Source organism: Apium graveolens, unplaced genomic scaffold (assembly GCF_009905375.1).
Source record: "Apium graveolens cultivar Ventura unplaced genomic scaffold, ASM990537v1 ctg7942, whole genome shotgun sequence".
In the NCBI taxonomy this organism is placed as follows: Eukaryota; Viridiplantae; Streptophyta; class Magnoliopsida; order Apiales; family Apiaceae; genus Apium; species Apium graveolens.
The window spans coordinates 27,409-44,467 of record NW_027420760.1 but is presented as its reverse complement, the minus strand read 5'-3'; the positions used below and the strand labels follow the sequence as shown (position 1 = coordinate 44,467).

Sequence of the window (17,059 nt, the reverse complement as noted above, 5' to 3'; positions counted from 1 at the left end):
ATTAAAAGAAAAGGAAAATATATATTTATATATATATATTATATATATATATATATCAGCTGATATTTAAATGAATACTAGCTTGTTCTTCCTTCCCACTTGCAAAAGAATCACAACCTACTTGCCATGTCATCAATCCATGTGATACCCTCCATCCACCATCATTCCTTCAAATCTCAACCATTCAATCCCCCAACTTCTCCTATAAATAAACCCCCACCCTAACCCATTTCTTCAAGCTAAAGAGCCAAAGTTGCTGGAATTTTTTCAAAGAAGTGCTTCTCTTCATCCACTACCTCTACCACTTTCCGACCTCCCGAAGGGCTGCCCAAGTTCGACCAAAGTGCCAAAATCTGGCGGAACCTCCGGCGAATTTTTTCCCGGCGAACTTTTCCGACCGTTTTTCAAAAGTGGTTAGTTTTAGCTTCTTATTAGTTCTTTGTATTTAAGCTTTGTACTTAACTTCTCCACTTCATCTTAAGCTCTAATACAAGTTCTCTTTAAAAGTTCGGGGAGACTTAGATTCGACTCGGAATTCGAATAAGTACTTGAACTTCATAAAAATCATTCCAACGAGAAGATCTAAAAAGAAAATACTTTATCTCCAAGGGGAGATTATATTTGACACATGTACGAGTTAGCCCTTATTTCTTGCACTTTGGATTGGATCTTGGCTAACACTCATTCGTGCTCATAAAATAATTACGAAGTTTAAGTGTAATCCCTTCTAGAATCTTTAGTGCTCTCCGGGGGATTATTACTTGTCTCATATAAACATTTCGTAATTTGTCAAATCTTAAAACGGAACGTACGAGTTAGACAATTACTTAACGCTCTTTAATTGGATCTTGTCTAACTATAATGTACATATAAAATATTACGAAGTAAAAGTGTAATCCCTTTTAACATCTTTAGTGTTCCGGGGGATTATAGCTTGTCTAATATAAACTACTTCGTATCATCCGTTATTTAAAGACGAATCAAATCCACGAGTTAGCCAATTATTTTCACGCTCTTTAATTGGATCTTGGCTAACACATATCGTGTATATAAACAATTACGAGACATATCGTATAATCCCCTTCTAACATCTTTCAGTGTTTGTGGGGTTATTATTCGTATATAATAAACTACTCGTAATTATTCGTCTAAACTTCAAAAGCACGATCTTACACCAATTACTTGCACTTCTATTATTTGGATCTTGGCTAAAAATCATAAAACTTATACAAGTACTTGAAGTTAAAAGTATACTTTGACCACATAAGTGTCAAAATATAAGTATACTAAAATCCTTAAGCCTACGAGCGTAGATGATAAGTTACAATTCCGAGATTGTAACTAAAGTATTCTTCATTTATAAATACATAATCGAAAGAAGAAGAATACTAAAGAAGTCATAAGCCATAAGTGCTTAACATAAAAAGGGACTTCTCATATTATTCCACAACTTTATCAAAACTATAAAGGAGTAATTGTAAATATACTTGACCATCTTGTATTATTCTTAAGTCAAGTATTGTTATTTAGTTTTAATATTCTTATTGGAATATTATACTACTTGTGGGGTAGTACAGTAAAATACTAGTTCAAACCATCTTTTCAATACTTGGTTTGTTTTATGAATTGTCTTATTAGTTTTGTAGTGAGGTGAAGTGACGTGAGGTGATTCTCGTTCTAAGACCCAAGTCCTAGACGTACTCACGGGGAGTTAGTAGTCTTCGCACCGTGAAGAAGAGGAAAGACCCAAGACCGGATCACTAAGATCCAAGACCGACAAAAGCTAAGGAAGCCAAGTCCACACAAATGCTCTACAACAATTTTGAAGAAATAGCGGGGAGTTATTGTCTAAGATAAGTTGTGTAGGTATTACATTTATTTTGAGGTGGTGACCCTTGTGTTACGCACCAAGATAAATACTTGTAAAGGGTGTAAGGCTTCTCCGCCTACTAAAGGAGCGAGTTTATTATAAGGGAAAATCCCGAGTCCGGGAGGAGCTCGGGGACTGGAGTAGGGGTGAGCGAATCTATTAGAGGTTGCGCCATCGCGAACCAGGATAAAATCACCGTGTGGTATTTTATTTCCTTGCACTTTATCTTCCGCACATATAAACTGCATAACACTCGGTAAAGTTTTAAAAAGGGATAAAATATTTTTAAAAAGCCACAACAATTTTTAAATTGGTAATTAAGCTATTCAACCCCCCCCTTTAAGCTTAAAATAGCCCTCATACGGGACCTTACATCAGCGATAACAACATCATCCTTATAGACATTATTCTCATTACTGGAGAATAGTGTCAAAGTAGTCCAGACCTTTATGTTGCTTGTATCCTTTAATTACAAGTCTTGCCTTGTACTTATCGATAGTACCATCAGTTTTTAACTTCTTCTTGAAAACCCACTTGTTGCCTAACAGTTTACAACCGTTTGGAAAATCAACTAATTCCCAAGTATGATTCTGCAGAATTGAATCAACTTTATTTTTAATGGCCTCTTTCACCATGGGGCCATCGGGTGAGGTAACCGCTTCCTCATAGGATTTCGGGTCACCTTCCTCGAGCAATATGTCATAAAGTCAGACCCATAAGATTTCTCCGTACGTTGTCTTTTGCTCTTTCTCACTACCCCCACATTTTCATCCTCACTTTCTTCACTCTCATTATTGTTATCTATAGACTTATGAGCTCATTTAGACGTTGTAGGAGGTTCTTTTCCTGGATTGCAAGGAAATGTCGTCTAAAAAATGAGGCATTCCTAGATTTTATAATCATATTCTTCTGAATGTCAGGAATCTTAGAATCATATACGAGAAATCGATATGCAGTTCTATGTGGTGGATATCCGATAAAGATACAATCCACAGTCTTTGGACCAATCTTCACCTTCTTAGGTGTAGGGACCAATACCTTTTCCAGGCACCCCCACACTTTCAGGTGTTGGTAACTTGGTTTCTTTTTCTTCCACATTTCATAAGGACTTACATCCTTATTCTTGCGCATAGTATATTTAAAATATTATTCACGCTTAAAATGGCTTCCCCCACACATCGACTGCGGAAGTCCAGGGCTTAGCAACATTGCATTCATCATTTTTTTGAGAGTGCGATTCTTCCTCTCAGCCACTCCATTTGGCTGAGGGGAGTATGGTACAGTGACCTCATGGATTATACCATGTTGTGAACAGAATTCCCCAAAGGGTTCAACATATTCACCTCCACGATCATTTCGTATCGTTTTGATTTTCTCAGTTTGTCGTGTCTTAACTTCTTCCTTATAGATTTTAAATTTATCTATAGCTTCGTCTTTGCTTTTCAGCAAATATACATAGCAGTATTTTGTACAGTCATCTATGAATGTAATAAAATACTTGTTTCCTCCTCTAGTTGGAGCGAATTTTAAATCACATATATCGCTATGTATTAGGTCTAGCACTTTGGTGTTTCTTTCCACACGTTTAAATGACGATCTCGTTAATTTTGCCTCAACACAAGTCTGACACTTATATTTTGTATCAATTGTTAATTTTGGTATGTATTATTTTACACTTAACCTTCGTAAAGTGTCATAATTAACATGTTCTAATCTAGCATGCCATAAATTAGGAGACTCAAGCAAGTAAGCAGAAGAATTCTTCATTTCATTATCGTCCTTAATGGACATAACATTGAGCTTAAATAGCCCATCAGTTACATAGCCCTTGCCTACAAACATACCACTCTTAGATAAAACAACTTTATCTGACTCAATTACAAAATGAAAGCCATGATTATTCAACAAAGAACCAGACACAAGGTTTTTGCGAATATCAGGCACATACAGTACATTCTTCAAAGTCAGATTCTTCCCAGAGTTCATCTTTAGAATCATCGTGCCTTCACCTTCAACAGTAGAAGTCGCTGAATTCCCCATGCAAAGCTTCTCACCAGCATCGGAAGCCTTAAGGCTAGAGAAAATCGCCTTGTCTGAGCAAACATGCCTAATAGCACCAGTATTAATCCACCACTCACGCGGATTGGAGCCGACTAGGTTCACTTCAGAGACCGTAGCACAGAGGTCTATATCACCCATCTCCTTGGACATGTGATCGACCATGTTTGCTTCTTTCTTCTTGTTGGCCTTTTTGGGCCTCTTGCAATCAGAAGACCTATGACCCACTGTATCACAGTTGTAGCACTTCCCTTGGAATTTCGATTTCGAAATCCCTCCATTGGGTGCCAGTTTTTCCCTTTTACCAGAAGTGGCCTTCTTTTGCTTGGAGCTTTCAACATGCTCCACCATGTTTGCCTTCTCAGTAGCAACATTCATGCGTTAGGGTTAGTCGCCTGCTGGTGAACCCCATCAGATCCAGTGATCTGTGCGTTGGGATCAGCCGTCATATTCATCGTATTGTTCACAGTGTTATCGTTCATAGATCTGTTACTCTACAAAACAGGTAGAAACAGATGTATTAGTCACATATATTAAATACTAATAGCTTTAAGATTGTGATTCACAATCTGCGATTAATACATACAAAACATACGAATAACAGAAAGAACAAAAATGATATAAATGGAGAAGTTCTCGAGTCCAGGGTATAACTGTCTCATTAAAGCTATTACGGCCCTCACTGTATGTGCGAGTCGTTAGCCTCCCAGGATAAAACGAGAAAACGACGTTGCTGCACGAACAGCGCCTTCGGCGAACAAGAACGGAGCAAGAAACTATCACCAGAATAGAGTATGGTTTTTGTTTAGGAGGCGACTGTGTGGTATATTTCGAATTAATGAATAAACCCTAAACCTGATATGATAATATATGGGCTTGAGGGAAAATGTGTGAGGTACTTCACGTGTAAGTAAATAAACCGCGGTAATTAATAATCAAATCCACAATTGAATCAGATTATTATTATGCCAAATCAATTATAATAATTCGTAATAAAAAACGAATTAAGAATTTAAGAGCCCAATCCCAGTGTAAATTAAATTTAGCAAAACCAGTCCATCCGTAATTATTCGGGCCAATTTTTCAGCTACATTCGTGTCCGCACGCGCACACGCGGGTAACCTCGAGGGCTTCGCAAGCCTCTGATTGGCCCTCGAAAGCCCAAGATTTGCACCCCTGCGGGCAAGTAGGTGTTGGAGCAATACATAAGTAACACATTTGAACACTACATAAGTGTTTTACTATTTAAAGCTATGCATTCTCCTTTGCACATTCAATGTGGACTTTCATTATTCTACACAAATTTCCACAGCTAAGAGACTAACTTTGAATGATCATATCGCATCCATCTCTTAGTCATTTTGAGTGATTCAAAGTGCCTCATAAAGCTCTCTTAGTCGCCCGCACGCGACATTCGTCCACCTCATACTATGTCTCAAATTGACTTGACAATGTGGTACTACTACCAGCAGATTTTCCAACAATAAAATCTTAAGTTCGTAGAGTAAGCTCCACATGATCTTATAATTTCTGCAAAAACAACTTTGGGGAAAAACTGTATATGGAATAGTTATCCGTTACAGCTTATTTTACATGTAAAATTTATGTACTGCAAGTTGCATTTGCAATATCTGCAGTCACCAGGCGGGCCTGCCCTTGCATTTTCAGTGAATAAACTAGTCCAATTCATGCACTCACCTTGGTGAATAAACTAGCGTCTCTTGGTTACCTCAAAGCCCCCAGCATGTGTGGCTTGTACATTATCTCTAGACCTACGGCCTCAACTTTGTTATGGACAGAAACTTTACATCCAGCTATGTTGCCTATTATCGGATGGCACTCAGATTAGTTGGTCTTTTCGCAAGCAACGAACAGTGGCACGCTCATCCACTGAAGCAGACTACAGAACTGTTTCCGCTGAGCAAAAAAATGGTGTACTAATCTGCTTCAAGAGCTCCAGCTACCACTATGCTCAATTCCACGGAATATGCTGTAGAAAATGTAGGATCTAACATATCTATGTAAAATATCCAGTATTTCACAGTCGTATGAAGCACAGAACCATGTATTTTCACTTTGATGTGTGACCAAGTTTATAAAAAGGGCATTGGTAGAACGTCACTCATGTTGGTTCTAGCCAGCAGTTTGCCAATTCTCACACAAACCCATTTTCCAGGTCTTTATTTCAGTCTCAGATAAGCAAGCTCATCCTCATAGACACGACACCGATCTTGACTTCCAGAGTAAGGATGATAATTGATAAACTATAGTTACTTCAGTTACTACAATCAAACTAGAAACTTGATGTAATTACAAGTTACTTCTTGGATTAATATTAGTTTACCATATTAAGTTCGACCAATCAAAGACTGTTTGAATAATTGTATAAAAGATGCCTACTTGTTATAATTTCAACTGATAAATCTGTTCAAGTGATAAGTTAGAAGAATTTAACAAACCAGAAATAGTACTTCTAACTTATTAGAGATTATCAGTAACCGACCGAAGATCTGAAAAACATATATAATCCAACTACAACACATTTTACATGTCATTTGCTTCCGCATATTACCACTTTGCACTAATACCATACGCCATCTGCTATAAATAAACAGATGACTTGATAATATTATTATGTGAAAAGTCTGCTTGTCTTTTGCAGCAAGTCTTATTTGGTGGCTTGGTATTCAGTAATATTCCCTGTGGAGTTGGTGCTGGAACAAGATCTGTCTCTATAAATCTATAATTTCAAAGACAGTTACATATAGTGCAGATATGCTCGGAGATGACAGACAGGAACGGGAACGATGGAGATATTGCCTCTCCATCTGTACTTGAGGATATATGCATGAACCCATCCGTGACCACTCAGTGACGGCTGTTTGTAAACTCTTTCTTTTATACAAAAGGTAAGTAGGGTAACAAATAATAACAAATACTACAATCTATAAGTGTTTGGCTACGATTGCAATAATTAAGTTAAGTTTCTTTCCGGTTTCTCTGTTTTGTTAAGTAGCTAGAGACTTAGGTTTTTAATTTCCCTTACCTGGAAATAAAATCAAAAGAGTTTTTTTTTATATATAGATAGCAGGCACATGCCAGGCAGTCCAATCCTGACATCTTTATGAGAAACCCAGATCTCGACCACAGCACCAACCCCTCTCCAATCCTTGACATCTTTAAGAAAAACTAAGACACGACGATCACTGTATGAAACCCTATGTTGGCAAAGAAGTTTCCTTGTCTTTTTTCTCGGAACGTTATAGTTCAGAGAGTTGCTCAGATTTGTATCATGAGCTGCTTATATAGAAGTCTTGAATGCGAAAATGGAACTCTTCTTTACAATCCCAAAAATGAAGTTTTAAGTGAAGGGACAGTTTTGGTAGCATGAAATTTATTAGTAACTATCAATCGGCACCATTCGGAATATTGTCCCATAAACAAGATCTTAAACTCATTGTATCATCTTTAATTTTGTAAACTAATAATGAGAACTATAAACAGGGAAACCACAACACAGAGCTATTTGCAGAAATATTAAGCAACTCTAACACAGCAACACTGTATCGAGTTTATGAATTACATTACATACTTCGATAAGTATGATTGAATCTATTATTAACCTTGTCATGAATATACTAGTCAATGAATTACTGAAATATTTACATGCAGCTAATTGCAGAGATGTTGGGCACATATTTTCTAATATTTGCGGGAGATTGCGCGGTGACGGTTAATTTGTCAAGGACAAAGTGGTTACATTGCCGGGAGTTGCTATGGTATGGGGACTGGCTGTAATGGTGATGATTTACTCAATTGGACACATTTCTGGTGCTCATATTAACCCTGCTGTCACCATTGCATTCGCCTCTGTCAAGAGATTTCCGTGGAAACATGTAACTAACTATCTCCTGTGTTAACCCGTTAATGACCTAAATTTTGGTTTCTATTAACTTTATATATTCATTTTTATGATGATTTTAGCAAGTTTAAATATTTTTTATGACTAAATTTTGATACATTTACGAACACAACCTAGACTCATCTAAGAGCACGCCTTAAGATAGCCTCTCACATTTAAAAACAGACATCACGCCACAAACGATGAAATATAATAGCCTAACAGTACCTACACTCATCTAAGAGCATGCTTTGAGCTAAATTTTGTACAACATTTGCTAGCACGATCTTAAATTTTTTATAATGTTAGGTACCAGCTTATGTTGCAGCACAAATTATAGGGGCAACGTTAGCCAGCGAAACGATCAGGTTAATTTTTCAGGGTACTAAAGACATATCTCCGGGAACATTTCCGACAGGGACAAACCTGCAGTCTTTGGTGTTGGAGTTTATAATCACATTCTTCCTGATGTTTGTTATATCTGGTGTGGCCACCGATAACAGAGCTGTAAGTCTTCTTTCTTCACCTTGTTAATTAACCTGGTTAAAATGATATCCGAATTCCTAATACTCATTCGAGTTGAACAGATTTTTTAAATCCGCCTTCTATATACTTTGTCACGTTTAGGGAATTGTTTTTTCATGATGATTGGCTTCATTCAGTTTTAAATCGCTGTCGTCTATGTCAATGGCGTGTATTATTGAAGGAAATTTGCAACTTGAATAGATTAATAGTATAACAAAAAAAAATTCTCAACTATGCCTTGATAATTTTATTTTAAGCAATAAGCATCGAACAAATGCATGGGACCCTAATTTCTATCAACACTCTAGCCGAAAAAAATCTAGTAGTTGAATTCTTTTTTCCTTGCGGAGATCAAGAGTTCGAGTAAATAAAGTGTTAGTAGAGTGATTGAGGAATAATGGACCAAAATGTCGCTTTTGAGTGCTAAATGGTCCAAAATGTCACTTTTGAAAATAATGGCCCAAAATGTTATTTCATAACGATACTTCGTCTTCCGTTTTGTATTTTTAATGTAAAACGGTACTTAGTGTGCCGTTTGGTACTTTAATATTTTTTTTTAATTTTTTTATAATGTGCAAAACGGTGGTTGAAGTAGCGTTTTGGCTCAAAACGGTACATCATATAGCGTTTTGGTACCAAAAACAGAACATGTATCTACCGTTTTACACGCATAAAAAAAATTCAAAATGCCAAACGTCACACGAAGTTCCGTTTTAGGTGTTTGGCATAAACGGTACACAGTGTACCGTTTTGAAGTGACATTTATGGTTATTTTTAACCCCCAAAGTGATATTTAGAACCAACACCCGTGATGGACCTCTCAGATATACGGAAAATTAACCGAGTCCTAGATTTTTTGGAGACGTACGGAATAGATCCGATATCTGAATTTTAAGGCCTTGATTTTTGTTAAACGTTAATGCAAGATTGGCGAACTTGCAGGGCTTGCAATTGGAGCTATTGTGGTTACTTAATGTGATTATTGCAGGGTACGTATAATGTACAACATTATTTTTCTCCTCCCCAATTTTTATTTCAAATATAATCAATACCTCGCTCTAATCTTATTGTTTCTTATATTTTTTTGATTTATTATTCAACTTTTTACATTTCTAATAAACAATAAAAACTTCAATGGATCATTATAGGACTTCAAGAAATAGGTGAAAAAGTAGTATCATCGTAATATACTGTTTGACAAATATGATAAGTCGACTGAATAACTTATAAGTCCGCAACAACTTATCGACCGAACGTTTGTCGACTCAATTTATAAGTTGAATTTATAATTTATAAGATATTAAGTTGAATGTTAGTAACGACGTACTTTTCTCAACTATTTTTAATTTTTCGTTTTTTTTATTAATTTTAGTTTTAAAAATATTTTTTAATATTAATCTAACTTTAAATATAAGAATTAAGATATTATATTTAAAATATTATTTTTTTAGTCGATTTAAGTAAAAAAATTGAATTATAAGTAAAATTATCTAAACACTTATATAACTTATAAAGCATTCATCAATTTATCACTTATAATCATTTAATTTAGTTTAAGTTTTAAATGCATAATTTATTTATTTTAAGATTTATGAAAGGGGTACCCTATGGTTGAAGTATCTATCCTAAACCTTTTTTTTTTCTGTTTCTGATTCTCTGAAACTTTTCTTGGAGTCGTTTTTATGATGGCTCATTTGTGAAATGGGTTGTTTGACAGACCAATAACAGGGGCATCTAATGAATCCAGCAAGAAGTTTGGGCCCAGTTTTGGTGACGAGGCCGATACGACGGGATTTGGATATATCTGTTGGGTCCCAATAGCTGGGGCAATATCTGGTGCCTGGATTTACAATATTATGAGATTCACACAACAAGCCACTTCGTGAAATTACCAAAAATGCCTCCTTTCTTACTAGAATTTCGCCCAGGAAAATAATTCATCTACTATTTTTGTGCTCAATATTAACAGTGATGCAAAAACTAGCTATAATATTGTTCATATCGAACCTCTGTAAAATTAAATAGAGCAGAAAGATAGATAAAGAGAGTGATTAGGGAGAAAAAAGAAGCTGCTTGGTACATTTTCATTTTTAACAAATGAGGTTATTTATAGCCAATACAAGCAACCATGTTCATTAAATGCCAATGTGAAATATCTACTCCTATGAATCTAGCATTACTATTTAACTTTTGACTACATGACAATCAACTTATAACACTCCCCTCTGATTGTCATGATAGTAGGATCATAAATTTGCCTCGTTAAAAATCTTGTCAAAGAAAAACCCCAGTGGGATAAAAACTTTGGCCGAAGGAAAAAAAGTACAATCTCCCCTTGGAAAAAACTAATCATTCTCCGAAGTTTTGTTTTAAAAAATTTTTGAATCGTCGCATTCCAATGTTATGTCGTAACTTCCCAAATGTTGAATTCGGTAATGATTTCGTGAATAAATCCGCAAGGTTGTCACATGATCGCAATTTGTTGTATATCAATTTCTCCATTCTTTTGAAGTTCGTGAGTGTAAAAGAATTTTGGTGAAATGTGTTTCGTCCTGTCTCCTTTGATATATCCTTCCTTAAGTTGATCAATGCACGCAGTGTTGTCCTCAAACTGACAGTAGGACTTCTGTGTGATGTCCGGTAATCCACATGATTCTTGAATATGCTTGATGATAGACCGCAATCAACACATTCCTACTTGCCTTTAGGAATTGCAATAAGTGTCCGAGTGCATTTTGTTGAGGTTGCCATGTAGTTTGTTGTCGTGGATTTTCAGGAAATGGCTGCACCGCAACATGTAAAATACAATATCCAGTTTGTGATTTGCCAAAATGAGGATCTGATAAATATTCAACGTCTGCATATCCAGATCAACTGAGATGTTGAGTTTTTCAAGAATATAACCCAACATCAATTGTTCCACGAAGATAATGAATATATGTTGTGATCCCATTCCAATATCTGTCCATCGAAGCAGAGCTAATCTAGCCAATAAGTTCACAGCAAAAGCAATATCTGGCCTTGCTATGTTGCAAGATACATAAGTGCACCAATTACACATAGATATGGAATTTCAGGACCAAAAACCTCTTCATCATCTTCTCGTGGTCGAAATGGATCTTTATCAGGCTCTAAAGATCTAACCACCATTGGAGTAGTCAATGGATAAGATTTATCCATGTCAAAATCTGTTCAAAAAAACCTTTTCTGTATAATGTGGATTGGTGGAGGAAAATTCCTCGTTGACAGTGCTCGACTTGTATCCCAAGACAATATTTGTCCTTCCAAAATCTTTCATTTCAAACTCTGTCTTTAGGTATATGACAGCATCATTAACCTCCGTAGCTATTCCTATAAGATTTAAATCATCCACATATACAGCAATAATTACAAAACCAGATTGTGATTTTTTGATAAAAACACATGGAGAAATTTGGTTATTAATATACCCATCTTTTTTAAATAACGACGTAGTCTGTTATACCACATACGACTAGATTGTTTCAGTCCATACAATGATCGTTGAAGTTTAATGGAGTATATATGACGAGGTTTCTTGAACTCATCCATTTTTAACCCTTCTGGGATTTCATAAAAATTTCACTATCAAGTGAACCATACAGGTATGCAGTAACGACGTCCATAAGACGTGTTTCCAATTTTTCTTTAGATGCCATACCTAGTATAAAACGAAAAGTAATTCCATCCATCACCAACGAGTATGTCTCTTGATAATCAATGTCAGGCCTTTGAGAAAATCCCTGTGCTACAAGTCAGGCTTTATATCTCATAATTTCATTGTTTTCATTTCATTTTCTTATTAATACCCATTTATTCCCAACAGGGTTCACACCAATTGGTGTTTGGACAACAGGTCGAAATACTTCTCTTTTACGCAATAAATTTAATTCTGTTTGGATTGCGTCTTTCCATTTTGGCCAGTCTTTTCTTCGACGACATTCATCCACACTTTGTGGTTAGGATCAGAATTTATGTCTACATTCAATGCTGTAGAATACACAAATACATCATCGATTATGGCTTACTTCGATCCCATAATTTCATATCATGCACATAATTTATTGAAATTTCATGATTGTTTAATCCCGTATCTTCAGGGACTGGAAATCTCTTCAGGATATATACCACTTCAGGGGTATTTGCTTCTTCTGGAGCATGTGCCACTTCCGGGGCAATTTTCTTTATTTTTCTTTTTCGTGGTGCAACATCTTTTACACTGACCGGTCTACCACGCTTCAGGCGTGGCTTTGATTCTATAACCATTCTTTTGTATCTGATTTTTGAATTGGTATATCTATTCTAGCTGGAGTATTTACTGCAGGTATATGAGATTTAGTTATATTTCTAGAATCGTTAAATGCGTCAGACATTTGGATTACGATATTTTGCATATAAATAATTGTTTAACTTCAAGTTCGCATTGACCGGTACGTGATCTAGAAAATATAATCCTGAAGCATTCCATGTTATGTCAGGATTAACTTTATTTAATTGTTTATCTCCCAATAAGGGAGGAAACATAGACTTGTCAAAATGACAATCTGCATATCTTGCGGTATATAAGTCTCCGGTTAGAGGCTCCAGATATTTAATTATTGATGTGGAATCAAAACCAATGTAGATACCTACTCTTCTTTGAGCTCCCATCTTCGATCTTTGTGGTGGAGCAATCGATACATATACAGCACTTCCGAAAATTTTGAAGTGAGAAATATTAGGAACTTGACCAAGTACCAGTTGTAGCGGAGAATGTTGGTTGTAGGAAGTTGGTCTAATCCTAATAATATTAGCAGCATGAAGTATTGCGTGACCCCAAATAGATGTAGGTAATTTTGTTTCAACAACAATGGTCTTGCAGTAAGTTGGAGTCTTTGATAATGGACTCGGCTAACCCATTTTGTGTATGTACATGAGGAAGTGGGTGTTCAACTGAGATTCCTATAGACATGCAATAGTCGAAAAAAGTTACAAATGTGAATTCTCCGACATTATCTAAATGAATTGACTTAATGCAATGATCTAGGAATTGAGCTCGTAATTTGATTATTTGGGCAAGTAATTTGCAAAAGTATCATTATGAGTTGAGAGAAGACAAACATGAGACCATCTAGTTGAGGCATCGATTCATGTATCTTGTATATCCTACACCTATAAATAACCATATAAGTGGAACTTGTAAACTTACTTGGAAATAATATATTCTCTCATCTTCTCTCTTTCTCTTCTTCTCTTGGTTTATCTATTACTATATTTATAATAAAAAAATAATTCTACACTTATTTTTTTATTTAATTAAAATATTACATTTTTATTGAGAAAACCGTTAAGTAACGAGTGGTTCTAAATGTGATCCACAATCTGCGATTAATACATACAAAATATACGAATAACAGAAAGAACAAAAAGGATATAAAAGGAGAAGTTCTCAAGTCCAACGTATAACTGTCTCCTTATAACTATTACGGCCCTCACCGTATGTGCGAGTCGTTAGCCTCCCAGGATAAAATGAGAAAACAGCGTTGCTGCACGAACAGCGCCTTCGGCGAACAAGAACGAGCAAGAACTATCACCAGAAGAGAGTATGATTTTTGTTTAGGAGGCGGCTGTGTGGTATATTTCGAATAAATGAATAAACCCTAAACCTGATATGATAATATATAGGCTCGAGGGAAACGTGTGAGCTACTTCACACGTAATTAAATAAACCGCGTTAATTAATATCAAATCCGTAATTGAATTAGATTATTATTATTATGCCAAATCAATTATAATATTCTTATTAAAACGAATTAAGAATTTAAGAGCCCAAAACCCAGTGGAAATTAAATTAGCAAAACTAGTCCGTCCGTAATTATTCGGGCCAATTTTCTGCTACATTCGTGTCCGCACGTCGCACACGCGGGCAACCTTGAAGGCTTCGCAAGCCTCGGATTGCCCCTCGAAAGCCCAAGATTTGCACCCCCCGCGCGCACGTAGGTGTTGAAACAATACATAAGTAACACATTTGAACACTACATAAGTGTTTTTATATACAGTTAGGCATTCTCCTTAGCAAAATCAATGTGGGACTTTCATTATTCCTACACAAATTTCCACAACTAAGAGACTAAGTGCATGTTTGGCGTTCCGTTTTTGTAACTTATATGCTGAAAATCTCATTCTGTATTTCATGCGACAGTTTGGGAACTTCGTTTATCGTGACATTTTAACACTTATATGACCATTATTCGAAAGTAGGGAAGTGCTAAAATTCCACTTCTCATTTTCCCGTTAGCGTCGATTTCCTCCTTTATTTTCTTCTTCACCCTACTATTGCATTGATTAAACTATTTTTCTTTATTCCAAAATTTATGATTAAAAGTTCCATTTTATTTAAATTGAATTTGAAGAAGTTTTAGTATTATTCTAATTTATGCCCCTTATCAATGTTATGTTATGCAAAACGGAATGATATTGCCGCACATATAAGTTAATATTTTATAATTTTTTTTATTTTGGGAAATACTAAAAACCCCAAATATTGTTACATTTTTTCCCAAATACTTTATAAATGGTAATTTTCATCGTAATATTATGTGACTCCGCGTGCATTCATACGCGCCCAATTGTTAAATCTTGACACATGTCATGCGACGTAATTTTACAATTTAAATTTTGGGTTACATAGCATTACTCTATCATTTTTAGTAATTTGAATTTCAATATTTATAGTTTATTTTTTTCATTAATTATATATCTTATATTAAATTATTATATTAATTTATTTATTTTTAAAAAATTATGACTTATAAGTTATGATTACCAAACACATTAGTAACTTATAAGTAACTTATACATAAAATTATCCAAACACTTAACTAACTTATAATTTACTATGTTCATATCACTTATATTGCACTTTTTAACTTTAAGTTATAAGTTACATTTTTTTAAGGAACCCCAAACGGGCCCTAACTTTGGATGATCATATCTCATCCATCTCTCAGTCATTTTGAGTGATTCAAAGTGCCTCAGAAAGCTCTCCTGGGGGAGAACACATTCCAAATGTCACTTGTCGTGCGTACGTGACATTCGTCCACTCAAACTATGGATCAAATTGACTTGACAATGTGGGACTACAACCCACATTTTCCAACAATCCCCCACATGGATGAGATTGACATTTCAGTAGCACACACCAAATAGACAGACGCGGAGTTTGACTTGGTGATAGTTTCTTGATCAGATATAACATACGATAGGTAGATATGCTCCTTGAACCTTCGCTCGAATAAGCATACCGACTTTACTGGTAGACAGTAGAAGTGCTTGTCCTTGAACTGTTCGACCGTTTGTGTAAATGATGATATACTTATCACTATATCCTTTCTGACTCGTTCAGTTCTCCTTTGAAGCGGCCCCACTTCTCTCCCATATAAGTGATCTTTATCTTAGTAAAGTAACCCGCATTTACTCAGCGTTCACTCCTGAACTCCATGTATTCGCCAAAAGATCATTAAAAGCTCAAAGGACTAACCTCGTACCATACGGGTCTCACTGTTTCCTCATCATAGGAACAGGCCATGGGTTTCCCCCAAAATGATTTGGGCATCATGATTTAGTTGGCCCATTGAACCAAGTTATTGGAATCTCCAGTCAGCATTGGTTGGGTGTCCACCATGACGCCGTTAAGCAACAGGCTTAAGGTTTATCCCTCTCGATGATTTCTCAACCACTTCTCTTGATAACCCTTTGGTTAGCGGATCCGCGATATTATCCTTTGACGATATATACTCAATAGTGATAATTCCGGTTGAGATCAATTATCTAATGGAAACTATGTCGTCATCGTATATGATGAGACTTTCCATTATACATCGTGCTCTGTGCTCTACCAATAGCGGATTGACTGTCACAGTGTATCCCTATTGTAGTCACAAGCTTTGGCCATCTTGGAATATCCTTTAAAATTGGCGTAGATATTCACCCACTTAGGCACATTTATCTAGTGCCACGAACTCAGCTTCCATCGTGGAATGACTTATCACAGTTTTCTTTGAGGATTTCCATGAGATTGTCGTGCCAGCTAGTGTAAACACATAGTCACTCGTAGACTTTAGAGCCTTCTTACTAGATATCCAATTCGCGTCAGTATATCCCTCTAATACTGCTGGATATCTGCCATATTGCAGTCCATAGTCTCGAGTTTCTCTCAAGTACCTCAGTATCCTTATGATCGCTTTCCAGTGATCAGTTCCCAGATAACTCGTAAACCTACTCAACTTGCTGATTGAGTATGGAATGTCTGATCTTGTACAACTGATTAAGTACATCAGACTTCCAATTATCCTCGAGTATTCCAACTGGGAAACCGCAACACCTTTGTTCTTGGATAATGTAAAGTCATATCCACATGTGTCCTAGCTTTCTCAAAGTCAACTTTAAGAAACTTCTCAAGGATTTTGTCAACATAATGAGGTTGACTCAATGCGAGTCCTTCTGATGTTCTAGAAATTTGGATTTTTAGAATCACATTTGCTAGTCCCATGTCTTTCATGTCAAATTTTGCCTTTAGCATGTCTTTTGTAGATTTGATCACTTTATCATTGCTTCCGATAATAAGTAGATCGTCTACATACAATATCATCATGACATAACTATTGTCATTGTCCTTGATATAACTACTTTCATTATCTTTGTAATAT

General features: G+C 35.9%; 1 pseudogene; it reads left to right on the top strand.

Moving 5' to 3' along the window:
* The first annotated feature begins 6,819 nt into the window (after nucleotides 1–6,819).
* Nucleotides 6,820–10,379, top strand: LOC141704531 (aquaporin NIP1-1-like; annotated as a pseudogene).
* The last annotated feature ends 6,680 nt before the right edge of the window (nucleotides 10,380–17,059 follow it).